At 40.7% G+C, this 20,606-nt stretch overlaps 1 protein-coding gene and 1 non-coding gene across 3 annotated transcripts in view; both read left to right on the top strand.

The window, feature by feature from the left end:
* LINGO2 (leucine rich repeat and Ig domain containing 2) overlaps positions 1–20,606 on the top strand; it is a 758,770-nt gene that overhangs the window by 523,271 nt on the left and 214,893 nt on the right. Inside the window, exon 5 of one of the 2 annotated variants that reach the window (XM_050943109.1) lies at positions 1,319–1,479. The exons of the other annotated variant lie outside the window; for it this stretch is intronic. The gene's annotated coding sequence lies outside the window, so the exon portion shown is untranslated. The remainder of the gene's footprint in view (positions 1–1,318; positions 1,480–20,606) is intronic. 2 annotated transcript variants of the gene reach the window in all.
* Positions 2,139–2,256, top strand: LOC127048541 (U5 spliceosomal RNA). Its single transcript, XR_007773722.1, has one exon. It is a non-coding gene; the product is annotated as a U5 spliceosomal RNA (small nuclear RNA).

The following is a 20,606-nucleotide window of genomic DNA, read 5'->3' as shown; positions in this document are numbered from 1 at the left end:
GCGGGGGCGGGGAACCTCTCCCCCATAGAGACACACACATTTGCCATGTATAATAGACTGTAAGCAATATTCAGGAAGATGGCATTCACCTCTAGGGGTAGGGAGCAGGTGGTGAATATACTGCCAGCTTCCCAGAGTGTTCCATAGGCAATGACAAAATCAGCTTTAAGTTCCAGCAGAGGCTCAATAAGAGTTATAATCTTAGATGCACAAGTGTCTCTTTCTATTGTTAACATGTAGTCCTGCAGCTGATTCTTTTGGCATATGAGGGGCTGATACTGCGTGCTTTAAACTCAATGGCAAAGCTGAAGGGCCCCAAAGGAATCACTGCCTCTTCTGGGTGCATTGGCCCTGATATCCCCTGGCTGCTCTGTGGACATTGCCAGTGAGATCTGAACTGTCCAGTCAAGTGGAAGTTGCACAAAAATAATATCACTGCAGCCAAATTCTCCAGGCAGTTTTACTGCTGCCAGGAGCCACAGCCTGGCTTCCACTGATAGAAACTTGGGGCAAAATAGAGAACACCCACGGCAAAATAAATACCCATGGTACAGTTTAAATTCTGGCTTTTCTTGTTAAATGTCTACCACACAGCTTATAGAATGTGTCACGGGAGTGAGTAGATGTTGCTGTAGGAAGCTGAAATGTTTATTTTTTTGACTTTTTAAAAATGATGCAATCTGAACATTGCATAAATGTTGAGGGCCAGAACCTCTGCTGGTGTAAATCAGCATAGCTCCACTTACTGTGTATTTGTTTATACCAGTTGAGCATCTGGCCCTGAATATTTTGCCTTTACATGTACATTTTTTTCTTATATGTAAGTTATAGTGCAAGAAGTATACATGCCTGATATTGGTTTATATTCAGCCTTGTACTGTTTGTCAGTTGGGAAGCCCACTATGGAACGCCCAAATATTAGTGAGTTCTACTCATCACTCCTTTCTCAGATAAAATTCCTATTGGCTTTGCCTGGGGAAAGGGTGTTGAATGGGACCCTCTCTGAGAAGGGACCCACAGCTGTGTTTGCAACAGAGTCGTGGTGGACAGCTGTAACTTTTTAAAGATAAATATACTATTATTAAGTGTGACAGTTTTAGTAGATCGATAACTACATTGTATAGCAACGCATATTCAGCAAAAACAATTTCTGTGGATCAAAAGCTTTACAGTCTCTGGTCTTAATGTTTATCAAGAGCCATTTATAGGTTTGTACATGCTCCTTTATGAAGCACTTATTGATTAACTAGTGATGCCCCTGGTCATTGGACATGGTTGACTATTTTTCAATTAAAATAAAAGAATATTTGTGTTACAGGTTCATTTCGAGGAGTTTGAGTTGTGGTGCTGTGAGAGATGCTGTTGTCCATGACAGGATGGGATTATTATGATCAAATACTCTATTTTGACTTCACCCAGTGGCCAAGAGCTTCATATAGTAGACAGCTAAGGACTGGACTTTTACTAGTAGTGTAACAGGTAAGACTATTGAAATCAATTAATTTATTGACAGCTTCCCAGACTTCTATTAACTGCAGTTGTCCATAGCATTATATATCACTCTTCTCTTCATTTTTTATATTATATGGCTACTTTTACTGTATTATCTCAGAGTGCTGTCTGTCATTTAAATTAATCCTTCTATTCTCCAAGTGCGATAAGGCAAAGACCAGGCTTAAGATTCACATTAGATAGGAACAATACAATTTTAATCACATACCTCCGAACAATAGGTAGGAATACAAAGATGTGCTGAGACATTATATTTACTGTGTGTGTGTGTGTGTGTCTTAAATTGTGATAAGGTAAGCACTTGTTTTTCCATAAAAACTGTATTAGGGTTGCTGCTAGTCTAGAATGTTTGCACTATCATATCCATTCTTTTTTTTACTGTGGAAATATGTTTTCTGCAAAAGATACAAAGAGATGATTCAATTTCACTTCCAAATAGCTCATGCATTATCTGAGAAATATTGCTTTCTTGAAAAAGAAAAATGTTTTTGACTTAATCAAAGGACAAAAATCCAAGGAGATGGACTCTGCTGTCCCTTACATCTGCGTAAATCAGGAGGAACTCTGCTGAACTCAACGGCATTGCACTAGTCTGAACTCAATGGAAGTATGGTAAAGCTCAGGCCTGTAGCAGCTTTTCAGATCATATAAATTTTTTGCCTTTTACTAAAGATTTCCATGGAGAGGAACATTTATGAGTTTTTTAGAATGGCCAGCATATGTGTTGTTTTATTTCAAGAGCCTGAGAACCCTTCCTTACCTTTTGGCACCAGGCTAATTAATCTCCCTGCTCAGAACTATCCTTAAAAATTAATTTACTTAATTTGATGTCATCTGATGTGATGAGAGTCGATCAGCCCCTACTGAATAACCAAAATTAAGCTCATCTGCTGTATCTCCAACAGACATCTCAGTAGTTTGGGGGTGTTTCTCCCCATCCTCTGTTTCTCTGTATCTTTCTTCCCTCCCCCCTGCGAGATTGCAGCTAAGCCAAAATGTAGAAACTACTCATTAGTCTGGCACCATGAACGAAGTGCCAGACTGCTTGGTGGTGCTAGTGACTGTCCTCCTTGGGACATAAAACCTCATGTTTATTTGACACTGGTTAAAGTCAATAATAGTCATCATCTGTTTTGTTACCCAGTAAAAGGGCCCATTTATAAGTCTGTTACATTTTCTTAATGCTGCTGTATATATGTACTCTAACAGATATTGACAGAAGAATTATTTTTGTTGTAATGACTGGGGGGAGGAGGGGAATACAGCCGGTTTACTGTTCATCAGTGCATTGGAGATAAAAAACAATAATTAGAGCAAGAGGCATATGTGTAAACCTGATTAATCATATATTCATAATGTCTGTCCTTTGAATTCAGAAGTAATTATTTCATGAATATGTTTTGTTTCAAATATTTTCACCAAAGCTGTGCTGCATGTGTTATACTTTGTTACTTTGGCAGGCGTAGAAGGCAGGAACACAACTAATGACTGAAATAAGATGGCAGAATAAATAGTGTTGTAGCTGAAATGTGTGTGGTACCGTATTAAGGACGTTTAATGGTAGTGCTTTCTGTTAAAAACACATTATTTAAACTCTGGGATTCATGTACTGGTCTTTCTCTCTAGCCCTAAGGTTACTTTATTCTAGGTGAACTATAGGCTGACAGTATATGTCTATCATAGACCTAACTCTTTTATTCCAGTTTTATTGTGGTGTCGCTCTGCTGAAATACACTTATATCGGTTTAAAACTGAAGTAATCCATTGGTGAATCAGAACCATTTATGCTTAGATAATCCTTATCTCCTAAACCCCAGTTTTTTATCCACTTTATGAAAAGTCTTGGTGAAACTTAATTTGTGGACAAAATGGAAAGAAGCAGGCAGTGGTGGTACTATGAATTGTAGTCTAAGATGTTGTATAGGATGTGATACATGCTGTGTCTACAAATAGATGCATCAAATCCTCCTTTTTAGGTCTTCCCAGACTTTCCCATTTTTCACTTGCCTTCCTCTCCTAGCCATCCTATCTTGCCTAGACTATATAAACAAAATATATTTTAGAACTGTTATATTTTAAAAGATCCTGGGGAAAAAGATGAACCACATCTCCTGTTAATCCTTTCCTCTCATCCTACGATCTATACATCGTCTGGGTTGCTGATTTTTACTGAGGAATCCATGCAGTGCATTCACTCCACACTGAAATTAGGATTCCTTAATATGTCTGTAAAGTGCCCTCAAACATATGGTGCTATAGAAATGACATAGTGATAAATATAGGTAAGGTTTAGCTCTCAGAAATGTTACATTTAACCACACAATTAGCATTAAGGGGCAAATCTTGCTTCTGGCTCATAGCCTGCGTCACCAGATTGCCTACTGGTGGGTCATTTCTTGTGGCTCTACTATCCCTTGTTCTCCCACCTGAAATCACCATTCTGTGGTAATGGGGGAATAGCCCTGCAGTTCTGGGGGAACTACAGAAACCCCAAACAAGCTCCTAGCATCTTCCCCCTTCTTTGCACAGCAGAAGCGCATATTTACCACAGTAGTCAAGGCTCTGTGCATCATTCAAGGATGGGGTTAGGCCTGGCCCCTAAATCAAGAACCAGCATGTTTTTATAGGAGCCTATTCTCACCTCAGTACTTGGGGTGGGGTGAGGGTGTTACATGAACTCTCCAAACAGTAAAACTTCTTACATGTTTGTTGTCTTATAGGATTTTTTTAAATGGGAAAATTTTGCTATTGATTATACAACTGACATCCTTTTTTTCCCTCTCATTTAATAGCATCACCTTCTTTGTGCTTGGGCACCTCAAAGCACTTCTTTGGGTATGAAAGTAAATTATATATAAGAGAAAAAGATGAGCCTAGGATGGTGTTACATCACCGTGAGCATTCACAAGAAAGCTGAGCATGCACTCCTTGTATTATCCCTAAGTCTGTGACCTGTAATTGAGATTTTGAAGAATTAACCAATTGGTTATTGTGAAATGATTTTGTGCCGTGTCGTTCCATCAAGGTTATGATAGAAGTGCAATAGACAGACATGCTGCTGTGAATAGAGCTCAAATGTTTACAGTAGTGTGCTTCTACATGCATGTAAAAATATTCTATCATTTGAGTGCACTAGGAATGAGTGAACAGGTTGGTACTAATATGACCACAGACTCTAATACAGGGTCCAACTGTTTAGATATGTTCTTGATTCTTTCCCACCCTCCCTGAATATCTTATGAAACCTGATATCAGCCTCAATGCTTCCTCTATACCTAGTTTATCTCTACTCCAAAGACCTCAGGCTACCCCTTCCACCCACGCACCCACCCTTGGGGGGGTGTGTGAAAAGGGGGCAGTAGGTCACAGCCCTGTCCTCTAACCCCTTGGGAAAATGGGAGTCTTAGGGGGGCAGGATCTTCACTTCCAAGAGAAGCAATGTTGGGCCTTTAAGAAGGAGACCCTCTTTATTTTCCCTCACACCTGAATAGCTGAAAGAGAGTCTAGGTGGAACCTCTGGAGAGATCCTTTTTTCCCCTCTTACTAATAGATTCAGGATATGGAGGATGCTTAGGAGCAGTCTTCTTCCAAATCACCCCCAATTCATTGTTAAAGGAAGGGAGGAGTGTGGCTGGCTGTCTCGCTGAGCTAGGAGGACTAATTGGCATTCCTCTAGCTCTTCCTGGACTGAAAATAGTTAAGCAGAGCTACAATAGATAGGCACTGATCAGAAATCCCACTATAGCTCCAGTCTGCTGCTAGCCGCAGTGCTGAAAGCTTCGCCCAGGGGATGGCTGAGCAAACCCAGCTATCGCAAAGACTAGCCAAAATTATTCAGCCATTTTCAGATGGCCAGATGTGGCCAGTGCTTGCATTATCTAGAAAACTAACCAATGAAATCTCCTAATCCTGTTCTTGAAATGTATGTGGCAATTAAAACGGGGAAGCTTCTTCACAACTTTATATCTCTTATGAGGCTTTTATCTTTCAGGCTTTATCCCTCTATTCATTATTTAATCATCTCATCAATCATTAAATTTCAACTCTTGAGCAAGCTCAGCAGGCAGAGGAGGAAACATTACATAAAGAGAAAGTGTCAGATACATTCACCAACATGTTCACAAATAAAGCTAATTAAGCTGTTATGGAAAGCTACCTAGATTGTTTCTCTCTAGGCACTCTTCTGAAAAGACTGGGTAAAGCATGTCCTAGCTGAAAAGGGAAAAAAAAAACAGAATTACTATTAGAAACCAGGCTGCATCCTAAGCCCTGCATCTGAGTAGCCCTATGCTTTGGGGATGTTTGAAATCTGAACGCCCATCTGAATTTTGGTCTGTACCTACGAATAAGCAAATAGGTTCTTGGGTTTTATTGGAACCTGTGTCAGACCAAACTTTAAGTCAGGATGTTTGGATAATGCCTTCCCAGCTTTGCTATTTTTATTTTTGAATCCCTCTGCATTTCTTGTTTCTGGTCAGCACTGTGGTAGGATTGCCGAAAATATCCTATTTCGACTGAATTTCCAGCCTGACTAGCTCCAAGATTTAAAGATTTTTTTTTTTTTGCAGAGAACAGAGGATCAGAAAATCATCTCACTGTATGGGTCATTATCCATAATGAATTGCACGCCTGAACCTTTTGGGGTTCACCTGACTCTTTAGAATAATGGCATATTTTTCTTCTTTGGGGATTTGCATAGTTTTGGGTCATTCCCCTCCCCATCCTGATCCCTTATTGACCAACATATTGTACCATTGTAATGAGAGAGATGCTTTACGCTCTTGTACACAAGAAAAGTTTCTTCCTGTGATGGATTGAGAATGAAAGAATGATAGAGTATGTTTGGTATGATGCAGTGTGGTGCTATTATTTTAGCTATGGGTACATCTTTGTTCCTATTACAAAATGGAAAAGAAAATCTTTGACCATCAGAATATATCGAGCTAAAAATGAGTTTCTTATGAAGTTCTTAATCCAGAATTGCACAATAGTTTATGGTTTGTCAGGTAAATAATAGACATTTTAAGAAGCCACTAAATATGTTTTTGAAATGATCAGTCTTAGCAGCTTCAGATGAGCTGTCATAGTCTATTGAGTAAATTGTTCGCGTGTGTGTAGCCTTACTATATAGTTATACAATGAAATGTTTTTAAAATGTCCTTTGGAACCTCTGTGTCTGTGGGGTTTTTTACTAACATGTTATGATTGAAAACCAAACAAAATCAGATAGGAACAGTATTAAACACACTTGCAAGACAATAATATGTCTGTGTTGTCTTAAGCCTAGGAATTCAGAATTTATGCATTAAGTTAGTCCAGCTCACCTTATCTTGGAATTGCAGATGATGCCTTGAGCCTTTGTTATGGGTCTCAGGATAGTGAGATGATCTTACAGACCATACCGGCTTCACTAGCTTGGTAGAAGACAGGATGAGTTAAGGATGAATTGCAACCTGTGCGCCAAAAACTGGTCTCAGTAATAAATAGGTATTGCTTGTATGGAGTGAAGACAGAATGACACAACATTGTAAAATGTTTCATTTTGCTGTAGTTCCTATGCCCAAATCTCAGCTGCCTTAATTTCTGCTAGGTCTAGGATCTTTCTTTAATGGACACAACAATGTAAATTATAAAGTTTTATGAGTGAATTATGGTGCGTGTATTTCTCATGTTATCCAAATTTGCCAAGCTTAATCTGAGCTATAATTTTTTATCTTTAAATTCAGATTGATCCTGCCATCACCATTGGTCATCTGTCTTTCTAGCCAATCTAATCTACAGTTATCCATTTAATTTAATATATTGTTTAATATAATATTGGCTAGAGTCTGCCACTTTTACTCAGTCTGGTAGTTTACTTTGCAAGTAAACCAATTAAAATCAATGAGACTACTAACAGAGTAAGCTGCTACTCAACATGAGTAAAGGTGACTGAATATCACACTAAATCTATCCAATCTAGCCAATATGCCTATCATCATCATAGTATGTAAGTACCATATATTTTGCAAACACTATGCACAAATAACACCACTATTGATTCCACCAAAGGAAGAACAAAGCTCTCCACCTTCCTTCATTTTAGCCACTATCTCAAGTTAAATTGCTTTGATGGTTTGCTGCTTCCTGATACTTCGTTCTGACACAGGTATTACTGTTGACTCTTATCTTACTTCACAAGCCGTCCTACTGAAATTGAACGAGATAGCTGCTGCTACTACTCTTACACCTTCCTGTGCTGCTGACACATCGGGAAGTCCTGCTTCTCTGTTGATTACAGTCACTTGCTAGTTCCTCCCAGGTAATGCTAGTGCCTTCAAAATCCACTATCAGTGTCTTCTTCCAGTTCTTCCTTGGCTTTACTCATGTTCTCTTTCCTTCCTTGGGCACTCAACTCAATGCTTGCTTAGCATGTCTTCCATCTTCCATACAGTGTACCTGTCCAAGCCATCTGAACCTTTTCTTAGATAATATTTTGTAAAATGTCCTTCTCTGTCATTTATTTTGTCTTTCCATGAAATGGGTAGTATCTTCCTCAACTGTCTGTGATGGCAGCCTACAAACTCTTTTTGTTAGCACTGTCCGTGTCCAAGTCTCTGCTCCATATAGTAGCATGTTCAGTACAATCGCATGGTATAATCTGACCTTTAGTTTGGTGTCGAGATCTCTGTTTGACCAGATGTTTTTCATTGTCCCCAAAGTAGTGTTTGCTTTTTTTAATCTCATATGGATATCTTCCTCGCTGCTGTTTCCAAATGTCCTCACATTCCCCAGATAACGGAACTCTTCAATCTTTCCAGTTTCTTTTCCATCCACATACACTCATGTGCATCCGTTGTCCCATTTCCTATCTTCATAATCTTGGTTTACTCTGCATCTATTGTCAGTCCAATTTTTGCTCTTTCCTTATCTACTTCTAATGTAAGGCCCGTCGTTTTGTTCTACATCATACTTAAGCCATGTCATCAGCAAAGTCAAGGTCTTATAACTCATGTCCACTAACCCATTTCACACCTGCTTCATCACCCAGTCTATTACTAATGCAAAGTGGATTGGTGATTACCCACACCCTTGTCTAACTCCAGTCACATTATTGAACCATTCCCCCAGACCTGTATCCAGTCATGCCATCCATCCACTTCCATCATAACCTCATTATTATGTGGATCAGTTTCATCCCATAGCTTTTAGCAATATTTCACAAGTTCTCCCTGGGAATACTATTGAACACTTTCTTAGTCAGTAAAGATGATTAAGGTGGGTTTTTGCCAAGCAGTAGCTTTCTTTCAGTGTAGGCAACTTCATTGCACAGGTCAGCAACAACTCTACTGGCTGGGAAAGAGTCATGGGCACAGCAATGGAAGGCATCTGAACTGAAAATGAACGACTCTTGATTCTCTTTTGCACAGACACCCTAAAGATAGAAGGCAGGATCTTCCAGCACAAGAGGATTCATAAACTCACATAGACACCACCAGACAACGTGACTGTCAACCAGATAGACCGTGTGTGTATATCTTGGCCATGGGCATCTTCTCTGAGGGCTGTCAGCATTATCAGAGAAGATGATGTTGGTTCAGAACATTATCTTTTAGTGACAACGTTACAACTTAAACTAAAAAAGATCATCAAGACAGACAAAAGGTGTTATAGCAATAAAGATGTTCAGGAACAAAGAGACATAGATCAGATTCCAGATTACATTTAGCAGCCATTCCAGTGTTTTACAGGACCAGGCTGGTGAAAGTCTGAAAGATACATGGTCAAACTAAAAGAAGATGGTAGTTAACACAGCAGAGGAAGTAGTGAGCCATCCAAGAGGGTGGAAGAAAGATGCATGGATTACATCTGGAATATGGGGAGCGATTGACTATAGGAAAGCTCCAAAGACAGAAAAGGAATAGTGCAAAACACAGGCAGAATTCTTAGAGGCAGAGGCAAGATACAGACAAAAGGACAAAGATAGAAAGATAGAAATACTTGGATCCAAGAGAGGACTGCAGAGGTAGAAAAAGCAGTGCAGGGGGAGACTTCAAGTTGTTCTATAGAATAGTGAAAAACCTCTCAGGAAGAATCAGACCATCACAGATAATGCCCATCAGAGGTTCTCATGGATGGATATTTAAAAACTTTTGAAGAACAAACCAGATGGAGAGAATATTTCCGTTCTGTATTAAACTTCTAGAGCCAATGATCATGCACAAATTAAAGAGAAATGCCAATGCTAAGAAGGGACTAGTAACACCCAGTGAAATTAAAACAGTCATCAGATGCTTCAGATAAGGGAACACTTCTGTGGTTGACAGAATTCAAGCATGGATACTAAAGACAGGAGGCAATATTCTGATGGAGGGACTAACAAAACTCTATAATGAAGTATGGATGAAAGAAAAGTGCCACAAGACTGGAAAGATGCTACCATTGTGGCATTGCCAACAAAAGAGTGATCTTTGTGCTTGAACTGGAATGGTATTTTACTGTTATCAATCCCAGGCAAAGTATCATTATGTTGAATAAAATGAAGAAGGTAGTGGATGGAATGTTACCAGTAGAATAGGTTGGGTTCCAGCCAGGTAGATCATGTGTGAATAAATATTCACTCTTTGCCAGATCTTCAAAAAGATGCTGGTTAGAAAAAATGCCATTCTACTACTCAGTGTGAGTAACGGCACAAAATCCTAATGGAGTAGGGTAGCACATGTTCAGTATTGACATAGCACAGAATATGGATTCCTCCCTCTGATAATTAGATTATCACAGATTGGTCCAGAGTGTCGGAGTCATAACCAGTATCTGGATGCTTCTCCTTTCCCCTTTCCTCCTCTACCATTTCCTAAGCAGACAGCATAGGACAGAATCTGGACACTGTGTGGTACTTATTATGAGTGCTTTTTTTACTGTATAGATAAAAAATGCACTTAAAAACATGCACATCCCTATTTGAAATTCTGGACCAAAATTTGCAATAATATATTTTGCTGGGATTTCAGTGGAGCCGTAGGTGAATCTCGGTCCTTTCCTATCTACATTTATGTTGTAATACACAGCACTGTAATAATACATTCTACACTGGAAAAAAAAATGACTAATAGTAACAAATTCTATGCAATTGTAAGACTGATACTGCTACTGCTTTTCTGGCATAGCTGTGTTCTGGCAAAGAAGATGGGCAGGTCAATCTCTTACTGCACATTGGGAATTCTTCTGCTACTTTGATTACATTAGTTCTACTGCTGCTTCACACAGTGGAGCTAAACATTTATGGAATTGCTTTGTAATGGCATGTGCTCTTCTCTCAGATAAACCACACAATGCATTAATTTTTTACTAGATTTAAACATGTGAAAGAATAGCTAAATTCAGCCTAAGTGCTTACTTTATTGTGTTGTAGCTTAAAACTGATCCCTGTTGTCCTTGAATGGTGAATTCTTTAGACCGGAAGAAGGAAGGAAGGTGTTCCAGGAACATGCAGTCTCTACTGTTCATGAACTGTAAACATTTGGTAATGGTGCTTTTCATTTCAGGGAGGAGGGAAGATTAGCTCTTGCAAGATGCATTCATACAGAGACTGCACAGCTCAAGTTAGTATTTAGGTGAACTAGATTGAGTAAAATAAGAGCTGATCTAAAATGGCAGCCACTTATCAAACTGTCAAATGAGTGTCATTGCATTTTTGTTTGTTTGTTTTGGGGCTTGGATAAGATACCTGAATACTGTGGGGCAATCTTTTCAAAGTTAGGTGTGAGCAACTGCACTCATTTATTTAATTACTCCTGGGGGAATTTTGTGCCACTGTGCCTGTGCAGAATTTATGTCCCTCACAGATTTCTTTGCTTCCCCGCAGAACAATGTCTTTCTGACAGGTAAGCAAAGGGAAGCCACAAGAGCGGTCATACGACCCTCCCCAGAAGTATGTTTTTGTTGCCCAGGGCAGGGAAAGACCCGGCTGGTGGCTCCTACCCTGTGTCAGCTGTGAGTCCCAGCTGGGCAGAGGAGGATGGGACTTTCTCTTCCCTTGGATCACACCCACCCCCATATTTCTCCCCTGGCTGCAGGAAGCTCTGCAAACTGCCCCCCCCCAGCTTCCTGTACCCATCACTCCTCAGCTGTAGGGGGAGGGATCACTGTACAGGGAGCTGCTCCCCCATCCGCCCAACCCCCGTGCATCCAGATGCCCTCATACCCAGACCCTCACACCGAGCCGAGCCACCCACACTCAGAACACCCCTGCCGAGCCCCACTCCCCCTGTATCTTGACCATCCTGATGAGCCATCTGCACCCGGATCCCCACCCCACTGATCTCTAGCCAGCTGCACTTGGATCCCCACCCCAATGGCCCCACTCCCTGAACATCTGGACATGAGACCCCCATACAGAGCTCTATCTCCAGCACATCCAGACGCCCCCTGCTGAGTCCCAACCACCTGCACCTGGACCCCCCTGCAGAGTGCCAGTGCACCCAGAACTTCCCAACAAGCCCCTGTGCATCCAGACCCCCCCCCGCACGGATCCGTCACTGAGCCATTCGCACTCAGATTGCCCCACACAGAACCCTCTCAACCCACACCTGAATCCTCGCAACACTATGCACCTGCACACTTGGATCCTGCCTTGCTCAACCTGCCTGCCCACCCCTAGTGCACCTGGCATGGAGGGGGACCTGGGGCAGGCCTGGTCTTTATGCTGTGTCAGGGTTGGGTGCAACCTCACCGCTGGGTCCATGTCCCGGGGTGGGGAGCTTCACAGTGATCTCTCACCTCTGAGCAGCCAGTGGCCTGTGTTCCCCAATGCCATGCTGGAGCCTCCAAATTTATTTGACAAATAAAATTTGCAGAACTTTAAAATATCGTGTGCAGAATTTTTATTTTTTGAGGCAGAATATTTCATTATTTGATGCAGAATGCCCTCAGAAGTAATATTTGCATGTATATAACATACTCACAAACATCCAGTGCACATACACAAATCGTGTACTTATTCAGGCATGTAACCTTCTTGGAAACTCACTGGCTATTTGTTCATGCAAATACCATATACATGCCCCTCACTAGGGATTTGCACACAAAATTGGGCATGTGTTAATGGGTAGGCTAATTGTGCACATCTAGCTCTGAAAAGCAGGAAAATGGACTATGATCTCATGGCATTGCTGATCGGAACTATGCAGTGCTCAATGGGTTTAGTTCAAAAGGATTTATCTCAAAACTTTTCTAATGTTGTTTCCTATGGTTAAGTTTTTTTTATTTTGGTATATACAAGCTAAAAGCATTTAAAGTCTACGTTCAGATATTGTTTATATAACCCTGGATATCACACAATCCCTCTCTGAACTTATCAAATATGTAACAAAATCAGGCAAGTATCAGCAGGTTTCATGGTGAAATTTTTGCACAGTTCTGTTTCTGAAACCACAAAATGCTGTAAATCCCACAAAACAAACTTTTGTAAGATTTCTATCTTGATATTGAAACCAAAGTGTTTCAGATGGCTTGTGGCTAATGCTGATCCAATTCTGAATCTTTAGATGTTTGCCCATCATTATTTTGCACTTCATTTTTACCATAATTTCAAACATATTTGGTAAAGCTAACACTTTAAATTTAATTATGGCTGTGGCTTGCTACACATTCTTTCCCACTCAGTTTCAGCATTAAAGCTTAGGTCAGGTTTTCAAACTTAGATGACAAACTGTAGACATATAAAGCCACATTTAGACAGAAATTCACTTTGGAAACAAAACTCAGTCAATAACGAGCTCTGATCTCTCAGCAGAATAATAGTTTATTGTTGAAACGCATCAAGTCTGTGTATATGTGTGACAAAAACAGATTGTGTTAAATTGTTTACGTTAATTAGAAGAGCTGTTTAGTCAAATACAAGGCTTCTCCCTCAATCCTCACAAAAAAAAAGTTGATCAGGTTAGCAGTAAATTATAATTTTATCTCATTTGTGCTAAAGTCCGCCCATAACTCACTCATGCAGTCTACTCTATTGAGTTATGAATTTTTCACACTCCTGAGATAAGATATAACTCATTCCAATCAATGAGATGGATTCACTAATGCATTTGTACTTGGAAGTAACTTTGTTTGGAACCATGTTCTCTAATTAATCAGTCGACAGTTTACTCCTGGGGGAATTCTGTGCTACTGCATGTGCGCACAATTAATGAGCCATGTATATTTTTAATTTTTTGCTCAGAAAAAAGCTTCTGTCAAAATGTTGCTGTAGTTCTGCCTTTTGCCCACCAGAGAGAGTTAGGGAAGAAAAAGAGCCTGCCTTCTTCACAGCACCTGTCAGGCCAGGTCAGGAGATGGGCTATGGGGACAGCTTACGAAAGCTTCTCACACTTAATATGGGGTGCTGAGGGGGTCAGACAGGGGCTCATAAGGGCTAGTGGGGGAGGACAGATTGGAGCAGGGGCTGAATGGAAGTGGAGGCACGGCCACAGGAGGGAGGGAATGCAGGGCTACATGGTGATGGGGTGCGGAGCTATAAAGTGAAAGAGGGTGGCTGAGTGGAGGCTCAGAGACACATAGGGATGCGGTGGGGGGCGTGCAGGGACACATAGAGATGAGGGGTGGCTGAATCGAGGCACAGAGACACATGAGGATGGGGAGGAGGTACCGAGCCACATAGAAAAAGGGAGGTGGCTGAATCAGGGCACAGAAACACATGGAAACAGGGCGAGGAGGTATAGGGATGTGGGAGTGACTGGGTGGGGCACAGAGACGTGGGGATGGGGGAGCGTGTATGGAGCCGCATAGGCACAGGACGATGGGGGAAGGGGGTCTAAGTGGGGGTGGAGGGACATGTGGACAGGGGGTGCAGAAACACGTGGGGGTGCAGGGACACATGGGGATGGGGCAGATGTGTCTGACTGAATGAGATAGGCTAGGGGTCAACCAGGGTCTACATGGCAGAAGCTCCCACCCTGCCCCTCCCCCCGTCTCTCCCCCCCCAAAGGCCTGTTCCATACTTTTCCCACCCACACCCAACAACCCTCTAAGTTCACACCCGGCTCCTTCCTGGCAATTTACTTCCTTCTCCCTCAGCTCCTCCATTCTTTCTGACTGCCCCAAGCCTTTGCACTGCTTCTGAGGGGGGCAGGAAATACGGCTCTGTAGTGTAGTTTAAATGAATTATTACTCAGGGTTCTGTATTAATATGCCTAATAAGGAATCTATTTGTCAAAAGACATTTCCTGGCTCTGTTTTTTGTCTGTATTGTTAAAGACATACTTGCTGACAGGTATTTTGAAATAAATGGCCAAAAATAATTGAAACTTGTGTGATTATATTGTGTTATTTGGACAAATAAAATATGCAGAATTTTGAAGAATTTTAAAATATTAGCTCAGAATTTTTAATATTTTTTGTTACAGAATTTTAATTTTTTTTACGCAGAATTCTCCCAGGAGTAGCAGTTGTGTTAACTACTCTGTTAGTTGCAAAGGGCTAATCACACTATACGCACTGTGAAGTACTTATTTACATCTTTACACTATGCTTAATCCATATCTGAACATCTGCAAACTATCATAGACAAGCATACATATTTTTATCAAGAACATCTTGAGTTAGAAATATTTTGGTATGCAACTTTTGTGTCTGTAAAGCCAATGAACTTTTACTGGCATATTTAGGGGAATCATTTTTTTCCTTCCACATTTCTATACTGATAAAAGCCCTAGTGTACATGAAGGTATCAGTTAAAAATTATTTTGCTGATATAGCTTATTTGACTTGCCAAATCACTATAGATTATACTGGCAAACATCACTTTTTTTGCCAGTATAAGCCGTGTCTGCCCTAGGAAGATTTGCTAGTACAGCTATGCTTGTATAGATGTATTGGCAAACCTTCTTTAGAGTAGACCTGGCCTAAGTAAATGAGTTCTAAATGTTACACTGCAGTGATATTTTAATTGGAAGAAGAGAGGAAATGTCCAATTTCCAATTAGTACAGGAACGGCAATATACCCAGTTATTTTCCTAGGTCTGTTTAAAGGTATAGTGTCAGCATGAAAACATATTTAAATAAATATCAAGCTGCATCAATCAGATTATACTAGAATTTAAAAATGAATGAATCTGTACCACTCAGGTTTATTTTTTAGCATTTTGGGTTTGTTGCATTTTTGCATTTCACTCGCTTTGGATGATGAAAAGTAGACTTTTCTGTTCCATTTTTGTGTCTAGTCAGTTTCACTTTTGGGTTCTCCTACTATGCTACAGTGCTACATTATTTGGGCTCCCAACATTTATTTTATTTATGTTTATTTTCTTTACAGAGGTGTGTATTCTACCTATTCACTTTAGCTAAATCTTAAAATTCTTAATGTTTACTCAGACCTACTCCAAGGTGAGTTTTAGAAGAGTAGTGATTGAATAAGGAATTTCAGATTTTGCTCAGTTATGTTTGTTAAAACTTTTTTTTTTAATTTAAACCCAAACTGACATAAAATGACACTGTTCTTTTTGCAAGAAATCTCTTCTCACTGGGCTAGAAAAACATATAGATATGCAAACTCTTGTTTGGTGTTTCCTTTTTGGGGGATTATTACTTGATCTTTGTTTAGTGAATGGCTAGATCTATAGCTTCTAATTCACTCTGATTATTTTCTACAGTCCAGGGTATGTTACTCCGTCAGTCGGTTATTCTGTTTTCTTTAGGTCAAACAAATAAACAATACATCTGTTTTCACCTGCGCAATGATGAATAGATATCTTGTATGACAGACACCTCAGTTGTCATTGCTTGCGAGAAATTAGTGCAGCATATAAAACAGCATGCAATACAGCCTATTGCCTCTCTCTTTTTCTTGAAACTAGCAGCACCCCCTCTTCCCCATTTCACTAGATTTGTTTTTGCATGTGGAGTATTTGTGCAGCTTAGTTGTTGTTATGCTCCATTTAGAGCTTCTCCGTTGCAATGTTTCATGTAATCTGGGAACAAATGAGACCTTACGAGGAATATGAATGAATGTCTATTCTTCACAATTTGTATAATGTGATGCAGAACATGACTTGAGTTACATTTTGAAAAGTAAAGATTGCTCAGATCAAATAGGAAATAATAGAGTTTAGAAGCTTTGGGGTTTCCCAGAAGTACAGTGTAATGAATATGTTGGCTCCTCAAATCAAAATGCATTCTGGAAGTACCAACTACAGGAGGGTATAATCAGTCAGAGGCAAGAGAGTTATGACAGAAGTTGGATTCCTGGGGTAGTAATTTGGGCTTTTGGAAGAACAAAGGAGCCCCTTCCTCATATGCCTGATCCAAAGCCAAATGAAGTTAAAGGAAAGATTCAATTGACTATAGTGGGTTTATCGGGTGCTGAATCTGGATGGGTAGTTCATGCAGATTGAGTTCTTTGACATACACTTGGATAAGGAACCCCCGTTGAACAATCTGAGAGGCACAGTCTTCTCTTTTGTGTCAAACCAAAGATGTTCTGTAGTGTAGTTTTAATTATTTTATAAGGCACTTTGTAATCTAAGCATGGCACCTATGAGCTATTTAAATACCAGAGTATGGGTGTGTCTACACAAACATTTAGACCTCACCAAGCTTGCCAAGCACTGACTGTCCACTGACTGACTGCTGATGAACACTACCATTTCACAAAAGTGCTGTAATTCATCCCGTTTCAAAGGAAGGTAGATCAAAAGACACTAACTGTTACTGCATGTCAACAGTGTCCACATGGATGGTTAGTGTGCGGAGGCTAGTGCTGGGTAGGTTCACACCCCAGCTTGCTGCAAGCTAAATGTGTGTGTAGACAAGCCCTATGTGGCAACCAGGTCTGATTTCATATTTCTCTCTTTGTTTCTGTGGTATACATGTAAAGGCTATTTAAGGTCCCTGGAGCTGGACATGATTAAGCTGGGCTATATACTGTTAGGCGGGGGGATCTCAGAGTAAAAGGAACCTGAACTTAGTTCTCAGAGGAGGTTGAATAAGGAATGGAGGACACAGTCTGATGTCCAGTCAAAGGTGAGAAAGTTTTGATTCTCTTGTGCAAATAGTGCCAAAAAGGGACTGGCACAAGTCAGTGCAGATGCTGTGTGAGTTAGATGATCCTAGAGGATGCTGGACTTTGTGATGGATGTCCATTTTCATTGCATGCTTTAGTTATGAAGAGGTTTTTAGCACCTGACTAGAAGCAAGAGACAGGCCAAGTGTAGGGGATAGGACGAGATGGTATTGAGTGCAGAAGCTTTTCCACATAGAAGACAGTGGAGAGCAAGTGGGGTGGGGGTGAAGAAGGTTTCTTCTAATGTAGAATGATGCAGAGTGTAATGTAGAAAGATGCAATATGTATAGGCGCATGCTGTGGTGACCTGCCAAAACAAAGGCAGGAGAGTGAGGTCTGCATTTCTGCAGTCCCGTGTAAAAGAGGTGGAGGGATTCAGTGCAAAGCTGCTGCACTATTAATAGAAACGGTGTCACTGTAGAGAGAATCCCAAAATTCAAAAGAAAAGGCACAAACCAAAAATAGCACCAAAACTTTTTTTTTTAAAAGAAAACTTCCATTCTGTTATGGAGATGAGGCCCCCATCTCTGTACTGCTCCCTTCATCTGTGCAATAATTCCCAGCTGAGGTACCTTCTGCTTTTTGTATAGTCAATTATAGCCAATAAAGAACCAGCACAGTGGATCTTATTGAAGGTTGTAGTTTTCATGAGATATCTAGACAAACGTATAGAGTGTTGTGGTTGTTGGTCCTAGTAGTACCATAGACTGAGATGTCCTGGAAGCTAAATTTAGATTATTAGAAAGATTTATGTTTCCTTATCTGGAAAGATTCCAATTCTATATTCTGGGGAACATTGAATGAAACTGAAAGGCAGGAGATTAGAAACCAATAATAGGAAACACTTTTTTTAAAGGACACACAATTAGCCCGAGGAACTCCTTGCCACATAATATCATTGAGTTCAAAAGCTTAGTGGGATGATTTATTTATAATGTACACACTCTTCAAAATTATGTTATTTGAAGAACACACTCTTCAAAATTACGTTCGCAGACCAGATAATAAAATGTACAGGACTACAAATCTTCGTGTCGCAGGATATGAGCCAATGCCTAGTTCCTCAAGGTAGAAATTCTCCCTAGAGGTGGGTTTTAACAAAACTGTCTACTACAGGTTTTCTTGCACCTTCATGCAGGTCCATTGATCTCATCTGGAATGCTAATTCCTCTGTATAACAGTGGTTTTTTTAAATGAGTGAATTTAGTTCTGACTCATATTCTGTAGTACACAAATAACAGCTAGATTCCCACAGAAATCAAATGTATGCAAAAGCTGAAAAAACCTGAAAATGAATGCCAGTTGCCTACCAGTAATTTCATTATCTGTAAATACCACGCCAAGAAGCGTTAACGTGACTAGAAAGTGGAATTTTTTTTTAAAGGAACACTGATTCATGTAAATCAGTACTGAACAATCGAAACAGATAAGTGAAAATTCTCTTCCAGCCCCTTAGCAGACACTTCTGGTGAAAAGGGAATGACAGCTGTAGAAACATTCACTGAGAATAAATGATACCTTTTGAGATCTTACTCTTTAAATATTTCAGAGTATTGCATTGTCTGGATAAAATTAATCTGAGGATTGTTGCTCTTGGTATACACTTCTGTGGACGTGGAAACTACTGTGCATTGTGGTAGCCAAGCAGTAATCTGACTTAGGTACTGTAACTAGAGCTGTGAAGGGGTAGAAAAGGTTCAGTCCCTAGGATTTGAGCTAATGCTATCTTTGGGTTGGAGTCATGTTCCTGCATGACCAATCAGTAGGTCATGAAGACTATGATTCATATCCAGACCAGGAAACCATGATCGTCTCTAAATTATGCTGCTTGCCTGCCTCTAAGCTACAGGAAGGAACATATACTCATTAAGGACCATTGCTGCCTTTGGGCCAGATCCTCAGCTGGGATAAATCAGTGTAACTTCATTTTCTTACCTTGTGTCCTTATTATTAGAAAGTTCTTAAAATGTTGTTTGAAATAGTCTCTTCCACTAGTCATGTTTTAGTTTGCCAACACTAACTAAAAAGACAAAACAAAGCACTAAAGGAAATTAAACAGGGATAGCTGTTTTTCCTTTGTGAGCTCAAAGCTGGTTTGTGAGCAGCAACTGGAGTACATTCTGCTAATTTGGGTGTTTATGTTATTGGGTTTACTTAGTCACACATGCTGTCCTTGAGTGGCTGGAGCTCAGTTTGCTTTGTTATTTACAAATGTTAATTGGTTTCAAATCCCTGCCTGTTGTCATTTGGAGCTCTGAGTCTTAAGCTGGTTGGAAAGCGTGTGCCCCCAACCACCCACCCACTCAACCTCTATTCCACTTTTGCAAAATTGTTTGAAAAGTTTTGTTTTCATTCCAGTGAGAGAAACACACAGATTTTGAAATCTGGAAAGTTGCTGCAATTTGGAATTGTCATCCACTGGTCAGCTGTAACTGAGTCTTCTGGGTAAGGCAGGGACTCAGGAGTTCCAGGTTCAATTTCCGACTCTGCCACAGACTCCCTGTGTGATCTTGGGCAAATTACCTCATCTCTCTGAGGCTCATACATCATCTGGGGATACTGCTTCTTTTCTCCATGCTTCTTTATTCTGTTTATTTTCATTGCAAACTCTTAAAAATGGGGACTGCAGAGGTGAAAGTAAGCTGGTATGCCCCGGTATGCTGTACCAGCAAGAGCCAGTGTGCCGTACCGGGGCAGCCCAGCTTCTCCAGGTGGCAATTTAAAGGGCTTGGGGCTCCCAGCAGTGGCCGTAGCCCCAGGCCCTTTAAATTGCTGCCAGAGCCCTGCTGCAAGAGCTCTGGGGTAGAAGCGGGGCTCCGGGGGCTATTTAAAGGGCTGGGGCTCCCGCTGCCTCTACTGCCCTGGGCCCTTTAAATAGCCGCTGGATCCCTGCCGCCACTACCCCAGGGCTTCAAGAGCTATTGAAAGGAGCAGGGCGGTAGAAGCAGGGGAGTCCTGGGCCCTTTAAATAGACCCCAGAGTCCTGGAGTAGCAGTGGGGCTCCGGGGGCTATTTAAAGGGCCTGGGGTTCCTGCTGCCTCTACAGCTCCGGCCC

The sequence above is a fragment of the Gopherus flavomarginatus genome, chromosome 3, assembly GCF_025201925.1.
Source record: "Gopherus flavomarginatus isolate rGopFla2 chromosome 3, rGopFla2.mat.asm, whole genome shotgun sequence".
Lineage (NCBI taxonomy): Eukaryota > Metazoa > Chordata > Testudines > Testudinidae > Gopherus > Gopherus flavomarginatus.
The sequence above is the reverse complement of the archived record's forward strand: the minus strand, read 5'-3'. Positions and strand labels throughout refer to the sequence as shown.